This window comes from Myotis daubentonii, chromosome 5 (assembly GCF_963259705.1).
Source record: "Myotis daubentonii chromosome 5, mMyoDau2.1, whole genome shotgun sequence".
Taxonomy (NCBI): Eukaryota; Metazoa; Chordata; class Mammalia; order Chiroptera; family Vespertilionidae; genus Myotis; species Myotis daubentonii.
In genome coordinates this window covers 61,539,890-61,551,773 of record NC_081844.1, presented here as the reverse complement: position 1 = coordinate 61,551,773, position 11,884 = coordinate 61,539,890, and the positions used below count along the sequence as shown (strand labels likewise).

Below are 11,884 nucleotides of genomic sequence, written 5' to 3'. Positions count from 1 at the left end.
GAAATGATAGTAGGGCAGAAGTCAGCTAAGTGCCTGGTACATAGTAATTGATTAGAAAACTGTAACTATTTTTAATATCATAAACAGAGACCAGATTTTTCTATTCACGGAAATGATCCTGCACACAGCTCTTCCTCTTCTCAGCTCCTCTTAGCTTGTTATGTTTGCCTGACTCTTGTGATAGCTGAGTTTCCCTTTTGATTTTTATTATCTTCTGTAGAGTGGGAATATAAGCCTGAAGCCTGGGCTCCACATCTAGCTTGCATATCATTGAATTTAGGACTGAGTGAGAATGGCCTTCAGTGTGCTACCAGCTGACTCAGGCATGTTCTCATAAGACCCCTTAATATACGACTGTGTAGATTTTTTGTATCTCATATTAGCCTGTCTTTTCTGTTTACTTTTATTTCTCACAAGCCAACAGCTTCTTGAAAGGAGGGACTGTTTCGTGTTTCCACCAAATTCCCAAAATGAGGCACAGGACTCTGCACATAGCAAGCACATGCTACATTTATTGAGTGTTTAAGAGCCTGGGGAGAAAACTCAGGCAGGAGTAAAGCCTTTAAAGGCTTTCATGTCCAACAGAGAGATTTGCACGCTGGTAGGCGAGAGATTGATGTCTATTGACTTACTGAGTAAATGTGTGTAGGGAGGGTGTGGCCTGCAGCCACCCAGTCTCTGCTGCGGCAGTGGCTCCAGTCCAGAGGTGGGGTGTGCGCATGAGTGTGTGTTCCTGCGTCTGTCTTTGTCTGCGCATTATCCAGGGGGATTTTCTCTTGGAACAGGCCCAACTTCCCATTTGCATTTACTGTACAGACCCTGGCTGAGGAAAGCAGAGGGGAGCTAGTCCTAATTCCATATCTGTGACTTAATTTAGAATGCCTGCCCACAGTATCTAGATTGCTCTTTTCTTAATATAGACCAAAAATACAGCCATGCTTTTGGAGCACAGTCTTTTTTATACAGGTGATGTTATCTTTATTTGGTTAAGACTTTGAAGACATGGCATGTTTTAGAAATTATCATAATAATAATTGAGATAATTAAAATGAGTTATTTCCATTATGCAAGTTGTACATACAATACTTTTCTAAAATGAATTTATCATCCTTTGGCATTCAAATACACTATCAAAAAGGAAGAGAAGCTTCTAGTCAATTAAGCAAATAAGCTCAGTGTATAGTTTTTTCTGGCACCTTTTTCTGACTGTGATTACAAAGTTATAGTTCAAGGAAGTTTAAATCTAATCAGAAAAAATAAAAAACTTTACAAGGGAAGTCAGAGTAGAATGCTCATATCTTTTGGTTAAATTTTTTTTAAATGTTCAAGTTAGCAAATGGATACATCTGTGTTTTTAATCATCACCACTATTATTTGTATTATTGATGGCCAAGAATGAGAGATTGAATCAGACAACCAACCACATATTGGAACAACTTCACCAAGTACAGAACACAAATATTGAACACCTAATGATGTTGTAAGGTACTGCCTCTTACTGGAAACAAAATGTTTGCAATCATAGGCATGGGTCAAGCAGTGTAGTAAGGGCACAGTCTAAGAGAGAGAGAGAGAGCAATGATAAAATCATACAAATGAACTTTGATGCCACCTTGTACTGTTTGGTATATTGTCAGAGCATGGTAAATAGGCATTTCCACAACATGTCCATCTGGTTTACCTGAAATCTATCCAGTTTCTGGGACAGTTGGCACTCCCTGATGAATCTCCATTTCAGCATTTGCCTTGGATCCTCTGCAAGGACCACATACATGTTTGTTTGTCTTGGGCTGGTTTTTGCAACATTTTTACAGAGTGGGATGGCAGGCTCCGCAGAGGGTTCAGATGCCGGCCAGGATTTCTTGGCCTAGGATCATGGCAGCACTTCAGTCCACCTTGGTAAGGCCCATTTCATCAAGATTCACCCACACAGTACTATGCTAATTCTTCTATTAATCAACATGGAACAGGAAATTGCTTGTCTGCAGCCTCAGCTACACATTTTTGCCTCTTGGTTAAATGAACAACAGTCAAAGAGATAAACACTAGAATTGTCTCTAAACATGCAAATTGTTTTCCTTGATATATTATGGTATATTAATGTGTCATCAAGCAAGTTTTCCTTTAATAGTTACATAAAATAAGGATTGCAGCAATAGCTTGCTTTGCTATATCTAAATCAAAACATGATTTTATCTACATTGTCTTAGAATGATATTTATGGAGTTTGTAGAAGACGTTTTGGACAGATCACTCACTTATCTTATGTCTCTTTCAGATCTTTCTTGAAGTAACTATAATAAAAACATATATAGCTCTAGCTAATTTGATTCAGTGGATAGAACATCAGCCTGTGGACCAAACGGTCCCAGGTTCAATTCGAGTCAAGGGCATGTACCTCGGTTGCAGGCTCCCCCCAGGCCCAGGCCCTGGTTGGGTCTAATGCAGGAGGCAACCAATCAATGTGTTTCTATCATGTTGATATTTCTCTCTGTTTTTCCCTCTCTCTTCCACTCTCTCCAAAAAGCAATGGAAAAATATCCTCGGGTGAGGATTAAAGTAAAAAAGCATATACATTTCTATGGATTAGCTTGTAAAGACTGTTACTGAATTTGCTGAAGAAATTTTTGCATTTTTAAGTTATTGCAAAATACATTTTAATTTGGTGGTTTTTACTATTGCACTCCACTCTCTTTATGCAGTATGCTATACAGTTATTTATAAGTTTTAAGCAAGAAAAATATTTCAAGTGATGCTACATAATTCAAGTAATATTTTGAATTATGTAGCTAAAACTCATGTTTACAGGCATAGCAGTCAGTATTACAGGTTCTACTGACTACCTAAACAAATTCAAATAATCGTGATGAACTTATAGTGGGATATCATCATGGAGTCAGCAGTTAGCTATTAGTTCCTTACCATTCTGGCTTGCACTGAATTTTTTCCATGTAGAAATCCTCTAGCTGGAAGGAGACTACAAACATCTACTCTGAAACATCAGCTTTACACAGACAGATACTGAGATCTAAATGGGATTTGGGAAATTATTCAAGGTCACCCAGCTTGGCAGGCAGAGACTAAAAACCAAAACTCTGGCTCTGGTTAGTAAGATTCATGGGCTGCTGGGTCAGCCAACCCCAGATTTGATTTTTTATTTTTACCTAGAATTACTTCATTTCTTCATTCATAAAATAGGGGTAAATGACATGCTCTACGGGGTACCATATGAGAAGGTATATAGGAAGTGCCCAGTATATTGCCTGGAGCACTCAGCAAGCCTGGTTTCCCTTCTCTCCAAGGCTCTTTGCAGGATAACATTGAGGAGCAAATGTTCCCCTCAGCTCTTCTTTCACTTCCCACTGGTTAATCTTTTGTAAGATAGGATTTCCAGCTATATTTATAGGTTTCTTTAAGCACCAGGACTATAAGAATTTGATCTTACCAAGCATTATAAATCATGCTATTACCATTTGTATTGACTTGGATTTATGTATTCCAAGCTCTAAAATACAACTTCACAGACATTTTCAAGAGCTTGTGAAGTTTAATTTTAGATTTGGTGCTGAAGTTTAAATTACCTGAGGTGATAACATACTCTTCACAGTCTAGTTGAAAAGTCCTGACCAGTGTTATTTATTCTGTGGCTGAAAGTTCAGGGATCACCAAGATGAAATAAACTAAAAGGGTTTCTAAGTGCCCTGGTTGTAGTTTTTGTTATTAAGTAAATAGAGATTTTTCAGACCAGTTAAAAGTAACTTTTGTCATGTAAATCGTTGGCAGGATGGGTATGGGGTATAGCAAGCCCCTGCTAGATATAAGTGCCTTAGTATCCAAAAAAGGAAAAGCTTTATTAAATACCAGATGAACTTTGAGGAGTATTGCCTATGTGCCAAGTTCTCTGCTAGAGAAAACCAACTCTTCTGAGGATTAAACTGATAGCTAAAGTCCTATCCCAAAAACAAGGCTAAGCTAAGTTTTAAAAAAATTAACAGACCCACAAACCAATGCTCATTTCTCTTTACCAGTTAACTTTCCAAGCCAACCCTTTCTTTGACTCCCTTCGCAACATATAAAATCATAATTCAATCTGAAATACTTATAGAATCAGAACTAAGAAGCTATTGTATAGTAGAATTAAAACAGCAATATTGATTTCTTTTTATTACCCTGGGCTTATGAGTTTGCAAGCTATAAATCTGTTTCCTCTTGTTCTAAAAAAATTTAGGTTTTCAACCAAATTTGTTTGAGCTGCTAGTTGCTCAAATGTTGGCATAATAAAGCAGTCAGAATGTGGCTTAGTGACAAAGGGCTGAGGAAATTCCAGCCTTTTAAAGATTGAGCTGTAAACATTCATGTCCGGGAGAAGGAAGTATGGCAATATGAATACATTTTTCAAAAACTGAAAAATAAAATAATGGTTTTGAGTCTAACAGTTAAGTCTTTAATCCATTTTGAGTTTATTCTTGTGTATGGTGTAAGAGGACTTAAATGTTAGACTCAAAACCATAAAAATTCTACAAGAAAACATAGGCAGTAAAATCTTGGACATTTCTCATAGCAATATTTTTTTCTGATATGTCTCCTCAGGCAAGGGAAACAAAAGAAAAAATAAACAAATGGGACTACATCAATCTAAAAAGCTTTTGCACAGCAAAGGAAACCATCAACAAAATGAAAATATAACCTACTGAATGGGAGAACATATTTACCAATGATATATCTGATAAGGGCTTAATATCCAAAATTTATAAAGAACTTATAAAAATCAACACCAAAAACAAACAAACCAATTAAAAAATGGGCAAAGGACCTGAATAGACACTTCTCCAAAGAGGACATACAGATGGCCACTAGACATATGAAAAGATGCTCAACATCACTGATCATCAGAAAGATGCAAATTAAAATCACAATGAGATATCACTTCACACCTGTCAGAATGGCTATCATCAAGAATTCAACAAACAAATGATGGTTAGGATGTGGAGAAAGGAAACCTTTGTGCTCTGTTGGTGGCAATGTAGACTGGTGCAGCTACTGTGGCAAGCAGTATAGACTTACCTCAAAAAATTAAAAATGGAACTGCCTTATGACCTATGCTTCCACTTCTGGGAATATATCAAAGGAAACCCGAAACACTAATTTGAAAGAATATATGCTTCCCTATGTTCATTGTAGTATTATTTATAATGGCCAAGATTCGGAAACAGCCCAAGTGCCCATCAATAAGTGAACATTTTTTTAAAAAAGCTGTGGTACACTTACATAATAATAAAATACTGCTCAGCCATAAAAAAGAAGGAAATCTTACCTTTTGCAACAGCATCCATGGACTTGAAGAATATTATGCTCAGTGAAATAAGTCAGTCAGAGAAAGACTGATTTCACTTATATGTAGAATCTAATGAATAAAATAAACAAACAATATAGAACAGACTCATAGATATAGTGAACAGATTGACAGCTAGCATAGGGGAAGTGGTTTGGGGGCTGGGTGAAAAAGGTGAAGGGATTAAGCAAAACAAAACAAAACAAAACAAAACACACAGACCTATACAACAGCATGGTGATTACCAAAAGGAAAGGGGTGTGTGTGGACAGGTAGAAGAGGGGGAAGGGGGGATAAATGGTGATGGAAGGAGAATTGACTTGGGGTGGTAAACACACAATATAATGTACAAATTATGTATTATAGAGTTGAACACCTGAAACTTATATAATTTTATTAACCAATGTTGCCCCCAATAAATTAAAAAAATAAAAAGATAAAATAAAATTATGATTCAGTCTGTATTTGCTAGGACCGTGGCAACAAAGTACCACAAACTTTGTGGGAGGCTTAGGACAACAGAAATGTATTGTTTCCCAGTTCTGGAGGCTAGAAGTTAAAAATCAAGGTGTCCATGGTTAGTTCCTTCTGGGACTGTGAGCGAGGATCTGCTTCACACCTCTTCCTTAGCTTCTGAGAGTTTTCTGGCAATCTTTGACTTTCCTAGGTTTGTGGCAACATAACTCCAGTCTCTGCTTGGGAAGCAGGGCATTCTCCTTGTGTCTCCACTTAGTCTTTGCTCTGTGTGGGCGCATGCCTCTTCAGATAGCATTCTTGCCATAACTAATTACATCCACAGTGACCCTGCTCTCAAATTCAGTCACATTCTGAGGTACTGGGGATTATGACTTCAACTAATCTTTTTTTAAGGGAACACAATTCAACCATAACAAGGTCCGAAGGGAAATGGTGTGGCACAATTAGCTGATGAATTTAGGTCAGATTAAGAAGAAGACACTGACAATTTAGAACAAAACAAAGAGCATAATTAGGACTGCAAGAGTCTGGATGATCAATTTGGATAATGCAGGGCAAGAAGGAGAAAGGGGCGACAATACGGAAACCTGGAGAGCATTATGCTAAGCGAAATAAGCCAGTCAGAGAAAGATAAGTATCACATGATCTCACTCATTTGTGGAATATAATGAACAATATAATTTGATGAACAAAAATAGATCCAGAGACAGAGAAGCATTGAACAGACCATCAAACCTCAGAGGGAAGGCAGGGGAGGATGGGTGAGGGGGCCGGGAGAGTGTCTGCTGGTAAGAGATCGACCAAAGAATTTGTATGCGTATAAGCATAACCAATGGACACAGACAATAGGGTGGTGAAGGCCTGAGCTGGGGGGGCAGAGGGGGCTGGCAGAGGGCAATAGGGGTAAAGGGGACATATGTAATACTTCCAAAAACAAGAATTTTTTTTAAAAAGATGTACAAATTGGCAGGTACAGACTAGTCATAGGGATGTAAAGTGCTGCATAGGGAATATGGTCACTAATATTGTGATAACTACGTATGGTGTTAGATCAGCGGTTCTCAACCTGTGGGTCGCGACCCCTTTGGCGGTCTAACGACCCTTTCACAGGGGTCGCCTAAGATCGCCCTGCATATCAGATATTTACATTATGATTCATAACAGTAGCAACATTACAGATATGAAGTAGCAATGAAAATGATTTTGATTGGGTCAAAACATGAGAAACTGTATTTAAAGGGCCAGAAAGTTGAGAACCACTGTGTTAGATGGTACTGAATTTATCGGGATGATCACTTTGTAACTTATATAAATGTCCCATCACTAAGTTGTGCACCTGAAACTATACTGTACCTCAACTCCAATTATAATAAACAAACAAACAAATAAAAGACAGAGAAAGGGAAGTAAAGGAAGGAAAATGAGGCACAAGGGGGAAGGAGGAGAAAGGAGTATAATTGGGGGAAGGGTGGCAAAGAGGACCAGGAGAAAGATTACATTAAGCAACGCTCTCATTTTTAGACTGGCTCAAATACTCCCTGTTCTAACTGAGCTTGAGTACAGAGCTCTACTCTCTTGAATAACCTTCCAAATCATAGCTAGTTTATGAGTTTAATAATTACTCACATCTTGTGTCCACTCACTGAAGAGAAATGTGTCTTTAGAGTCCTTTTGAAATTAGATTGCTTCTGTGGGTTTAAACCTACAGGAGCTTGTAATTTGGACCATTTGTTTCCTAATAAAGAGGATTAGTTGTTGTTTTTTTTTAAATATATTTTATTGATTTTTTTACAGAGAGGAAGGGAGAGGGATAGAGAGGTAGAAACATCGATGAGAGAGATCGATCAGCTGCCTTCTGCACAACCCCCCCCAGTGGGGATGTGCCTGCAACCATGGTCCATGCCCTTGACTGGAATCGAACCTGGGACCCTTCAGTCCACAGGCCGACGCTCTATCCACTGAGCCAAACTGGTTTGGCAAGTTGTGTTTTTTTTTCCCCCATATGTAGAACCCATAGAAGAAGTCACAATGTGCTCACTCCTGATGTGAAGGATCTCAGTACGACATTCAGGGCATAGGAGAGCTGGGTGCTAGGATGCTATTGTTTCTACTGCCTCAAAAAGTAGAGCTGAAAAGGTCCTATTTATTCATCCAATACATCTTCCTGCCACAGTCAAATTACCGTCAGCACTCTTCTTTCCAGGATCTTGTATAATTCATGTTTTAAAGCATCAAGAGCATATAATTCCTGGAAAACCTGGCCTGTCAATATACTTTATGGTGATGTGATTAGAGGACAGGTATATTATGATTCATCAAGGATCAATATAATGAGAACAATAAAGATCAATCAGTTTTTGGACTCTTAAGATTACTATACAGTATTTGTATTGCTTTTTGTTTACCAAGGTACTTTTTTTTTTTTAAACATATCAAGATTTTGTCATACTAGAGGCCCGGTGCATGAAAATTCATGCACTGGTGGGGGGTCCCTCAGCCCAGCTTGCCCCCTCTCACAGTCCAGGAACCCTCAGGGACAGGAGATGACCCGGTGATCAGGGGAAGGCAACGCCCCCATCACACCTTTGCTGCTGCCACAGCTGGCAGAGCAAGCCTTGGCCAGTCCTGGTTACCTGCGCCTCGGGCCAGTCCTAGGCGGCTGAGGGGCTGGGGAAACTGGGGGACTCCAGAGGCAGGCACGTGGAGCCGCCGGGCCCGCCTGCCATCCCAGCAGGGCTGAGGGGACTGGACGCCACTATCTTGTGACTGTGGGCACCGCCATATTTGAGGGTGGGTCAGTCAATTAGCATATTCCCTCTTTATTAGATAGGATAACAAAACAAAATACAAAGCTTAGAACTGGATCACTCGACCCTTTCTTTTCTTATCTCCTCCCAGTTCAAAATGCTTGCATCTCTTAATAGCCAGCATTCTCTTAGGTCTGCAGTTAAGCTCAACACATTCAAGCCTCAGCACAATCCTATTTGTAGTTTTAGCCTTTTTTTGTTGTTCCAGAAAACCAGCTTAGTCTGCCCCCCATAGCCACTCTGCTTCCTGTCATAACGCCGCTTTCCCTGCGCATACAGAGAGCACTTGCCCTTCTTGTACTGTGTTGCTGGGTGGGGCTGATGCTTGCCACATTTCCTACAGAAAGTTTGGCGGGTTGTAGGAACATTCACCATGTTTGTGAGCGCTATCGGCAGGGAAAGGAAGATGATCTACCAAGGTACTTTTTACATATATTTTCTCAGTCAGTTCTTACAGCATTCCTATAAGATAGGTGAACTGTTGTTCTTGTGTCCCTTTCACAAATAAATAAATTGTGGTGGAATCAAGGCTAAAGCTCCTCATCTGTCTTCTCAACCTGTCCCTTTGCCCATTCACCTCATTAACTCAGCAGAGTATCAAGTCTTCCCAGGCTTATTCCTGAATGCTCAACAGTTGCTTTGAATATAAATGACATAAAAATTATATGAGAAACTAAATACACAAAGTCATAGTATGTGAGAACAAGGAATTTGTCTATGGTGATGAAGAGGGGACATCATGAAGGGGGTTCTACAGTGGAAAGGCTACTACCTATGCACAGTACTGTGTAGGACTAAAAGATGTATGTTCCAGCCAGACTTCCCGGGAAGATGGGAAACTAGGATCTGCTTCCAGCCACAAGCCTTCTTCTGTTCCAATTACTCTCTTCTCATTTTGTTTGCTGTATATTTGTCATGTTACAGTATTTCCATGGTGATAAGCTAGGACATTGCAAACACTAATCAAATCAGTCTGTAGAAAGAAGAAGACCAGGGAACAAAAGGACTTCCTGGTTACACAAAAATAACCTGTTAATAACCAGTTCTGAGGCAGTTTAAAGGAAAATGAAAGGATACCGTAAAACAGAAGGAAATTATGATTATTCAACTTATCAAAAGGTTTTAGATGCAGTAAACATGCCAGCTCTCACACTCAGTAAATTTAACAATTGATTCTCGGCACACTAAACATCATCTTTTTAATGCATTGGCACAATTAGAGAGATCATAAATTCAGTGTTATTTTTAAGTGGCTAAGAAGTAGAAAATATTTTAATCATGTTAAAACCATATGAGAAAAAAATGTAAATCATCACCAACAACCACAGAACACCCCAAAGTCTCTGTCCTTTCTTAGGAGCTAACACACAGCCCTGCTTCCTTCAATGGGGAAAGCATAGTTCAGCCAGGGGTGTATCTGTTCACAAGGCAGGTAACCGCCTGTTTCGATCTTTCAGAAAAATGATGGAGTTTTTCGCCACCCTAAACAGATGATCACATATAAAAAAAAATAAAATGTTATTTATCTATATGTCAGTTGATGTATGCCACTTATTTCTTTTTTTCTTCTTTGAGGAATGCAATGGTGTTCTGGATCAAGCAAGCCTGCTGCTATGGAAGGAGTAGTAGGGTTGTCCAACCACATGTACCACTGAATTTCCAAAACAACAACAAAAACCTCAAAGTCCATTAATGCATCTGCTCATCGACTTACTCACTCAGTTGACACACCTTTACTCAGTGCCTATTATACTCAGGCCATGGAGTAGCTGTTGAGATCTCACATATTATCAAAGCCAGCAAGGACAGATCATGATGAAAGCTCTATGTTTAGTCTTCCAAAGACAGTTCACTGCAAATGTGCCTGCACCCCAAAGGCATAAGCACATTTACACACCAACACACTGTCATACTTAGTCACCCCAGAGGCATGAACTAGACCGTGAACCCATTTAGGAAGCAATATGTGCTCCACAATGACATGTACTTAAACTCTAGATATGAGTTTAAGATTCCATAGATAAGAAGAAAAAAGGACGGATATTGAAATGCCAGCCATTTATGTTGTCAAGGAAGGATATTAAATACTTCTCAAACAAAACTACAATTTACTATCACTTTCAATTCTTTAACAAAAGGATATGAAAACACCTTCTTTTCCTCTAAAAGGGAGGGCTGGTTCTCAGAATAAATTTAGTCATGTAAACTGAATATACTTAGCTGAGTGAAAAACTCACCATATTGTTTTCTTTCTTCTTGGTTCCCTTGATGAAAACTTGTCTCATTTTTCCTTGTACACACTCCTCAGGTGCTGGCATCAGTCTATAAACCACATTTTTGAAACAATAGCAGAAAACACCACAGCTGCAGCTCTGTGATCAACCAAGAGGCTCATATCTCAATCTAGTCTCAGGCACTAATTAATGTCAGATCTTGGTCAAGTGGCTTCCTGTTGTTCAGCTGTTAAAAGGGAATTCTAATGGAATTTGTAAGGATTAAATTATATAACCCATGAAAAAATTTTGCAGTGCCTTATAAGGGCCACCAAGCTGAAAGCTATTGTGGCAACATATCTAAAGTAGCTCTAGATAATCCAAATGCCCATTCTATGCCCTTCCTGTCAAAAGCTCTGATGGGCCCTACCCGGTTTGGCTCAGTGGATACAGCGTCAGCCGGTGGACTCAAGGGTCCCAGGTTCGATGCCGGTCAAGGGCATGTACCTTGGTTGCGGGCACATCCCCAGTAGGGGGTGTGCAGGAGGCAGCTGATCAATGTTTCTCTCTCATCGATGTTTCTAACTCTCTATCCCTCTCCCTTCCTCTCTGTAAAAAATCAATAAAATATATTTTTTAAAAAAGCTGTGATGGTCTCAGAGTTTATACTTCCAGGCTGGCAAATTAATCTGTTGCCTTTTTATGGATGCCAGCAGAAAACACCACTCTTGGTTCAGACACAAAGACAGTTCATTACTCAGCAAGAGGAGTAGCCACAGTTGTCAGCATTTGTGCCCATTCCTGAGCCCCAGTTTCCACAGTGATGCTCGGAAGGCCAGGAGATTCTTGAAAAGTGCAGTGGGCTACATTGAAAAGAGGAACCCTGGCTTGAGAGAACCAGGATTTTATATAATGGGAAGTAAGCCTGTCTGGCTTTTGCCCTAGAGAGAAATATTATATTTATTACAGTGGGAAGTAAGCAAACTTGCCCTTGTTAGAGAGGGTGACATTATCTCCAGCTTTCAAGGCTATTTCCTATTCAACATCTTTGAAAA

General features: G+C 39.4%; 1 pseudogene; it reads right to left on the bottom strand.

Moving 5' to 3' along the window:
• Window positions 1-8,662: 8,662 nt before the first annotated feature.
• LOC132234295 (large ribosomal subunit protein eL42-like) lies at window positions 8,663-8,991 on the bottom strand (annotated as a pseudogene).
• Window positions 8,992-11,884: the final 2,893 nt, after the last annotated feature.